The sequence below is a fragment of the Panthera tigris genome, chromosome E2 (assembly GCF_018350195.1).
Source record: "Panthera tigris isolate Pti1 chromosome E2, P.tigris_Pti1_mat1.1, whole genome shotgun sequence".
Lineage (NCBI taxonomy): Eukaryota > Metazoa > Chordata > Mammalia > Carnivora > Felidae > Panthera > Panthera tigris.
The window spans coordinates 6,591,784-6,593,793 of record NC_056674.1 but is presented as its reverse complement, the minus strand read 5'-3'; the positions used below and the strand labels follow the sequence as shown (position 1 = coordinate 6,593,793).

At 39.4% G+C, this 2,010-nt stretch overlaps 1 pseudogene; it reads right to left on the bottom strand.

The window, feature by feature from the left end:
* Nucleotides 1-223: 223 nt before the first annotated feature.
* Nucleotides 224-1,147, bottom strand: LOC102957924 (annotated as a pseudogene).
* Between the last annotated feature and the right edge of the window lie 863 nt (nt 1,148-2,010).

Below are 2,010 nucleotides of genomic sequence, written 5' to 3'. Positions count from 1 at the left end.
CCCATGTCGGGCTTTGTGCTGATAGCACCAGATCTGATCTGCTTCAGATTCTCTGTCTCCGTCTCTCTCTGCCACTCCCCTACCCGACTTTCTCTTTCTCTCTCTCTCACACACACATACACACAAATAAATAAACATTTAAAAAATTTAAAAATAAGATGCTATTGACTTTTCCAATGTGATGAGTGAATAATCAACTGAGGATTGTGCAAAATGATACAACTTAACATTTTTCTGCTAAGATAGTGTTCCTTATCCAGAAAAACCAGAAGCTAGATACTGTGGAATCTTGTCTCATTATCAGAAAGGGACTGACAGTTGGAAAACATGCAGAAATTAGGTCAGTGAGGAAGTAATGGTGGGTTGCTCTAGACTCAGCAGAGGATCTGGGGGAAACACGAGTGCTGTGAATGTGTTGGACCTGTGCTTGTGCCTGTGCAGGATGAAAACCCTGGAGCTGCTGGCCCAGATCCTGAGTCCAGGAAGTGAAACTTCAGGGAATACTATCAGTATTGCATAGAGTGATCCTGAGATTGTCTCATGGTCAGATGTAGAACAGTATTCAAAATCCCTTTTCTTTGTGATGTTTTTTTTTGGCTGCTCTGTTTCCCTGACACATACAACACATACATAGGAATGATAAAATTTTCTATCATACATATGATCCAGAAGAGGGAAATGGACATGCCAACATACTTTGGAGCTTTGACTTTAAGATACTTCTATGAGGAGTTCATGGGGCTGATCACGATGGTCTGGAAGACACTCAAGAGGCAGGTGCTGCCAATGGACATTCCCCTGCCCACCCTCTGAACATACAAAAGAAGTTTGCATCCAAATTCATTGAAGAAATATTTTACCCCCAAGCCAATGTCTTGGGGACACCTTTTGAGAGCATCACCAAGGAATTGGCTATAATTAGGTGCATGAGAATCAACTCTGTGGGTCTCAATCTCCCTTTGGTGTGGTAATGGAAGACATAATGGTGAGGAAGAGAGAAATTGTCCAGGAGTCAGACTATCGACTGTGGTAAGATTATTGCTATTGCCAAATCCCCAGAACCTATTCTATCATTCAGTACATTTTCCTTTAAATTATAACCAAAGTCATTCCTGTGAACAAAAAGGTTCCTTGAAGATTTTGACATCAAGAGTAACTTTGGTGGGTTGCTCCTTTGGGCTTGCCAAAGACTTGAAGAGGCAGGAGGAGATGGAGAGAAGTACCAGGATATTCCATGGAAGTGTCAGCACTAAAGATGAGGTGGTTTGATTGGGAAGAAGCAAAGGTAAGTGATAGCAAGTGGAAAGAACGCTGAATACTAATAATAACCTTTTTAGAAACTGATAATCGTTACTCATATTGGAAAAAAAACATACAACGTGAATCATTACCTACATCATGGGATAAATCAATTCTGAATATGTTCCTGATTTATATATCAAAGAGATAATATGAAACTTGTCATTGCTTGAGTTGATCAAAATAGCAAGAGATGCTTGAGAGATTGATGGTACCATTGGATATGTCCTGCCAAAATTGTGTGGATAGAAAACAAAGTTAGATTCCAAATCATTGAGGAAGTGTTTCAAATAACTCTATTCTTGTGGATACCTTTAAGGAGAATGATCAGGACTTGGGTAGAAACAGGTGCTTGAGAATCAAAACTGTGCACCTGAATGTGTAATGAGGGTGGAAAAGGAAGAGATGGTGGTAAGGAAGAGAGAAAGTGCCCGGAATCCCTAGATGGTCTGTGATAAGTAGGCCATTCATATTGGTAAGTGCTTTGATGCCATTCACACAGTTCCCAGTGACAGATCATCATCTTGAGAGCCTGAGGAGCCTGCCTGAACACATGTGGTGTGGACTATATTGATATCAAATAGAATACATATCAAATAGAATACAAGTATTCACTGAAAAATAATTAACATATTTGTTGTTGTTGTTAAGCCTCCCAGAGTTGAGGTTAGAATTTTATTTTTTTTATTTTTTATTTTTTCAGTATATGAA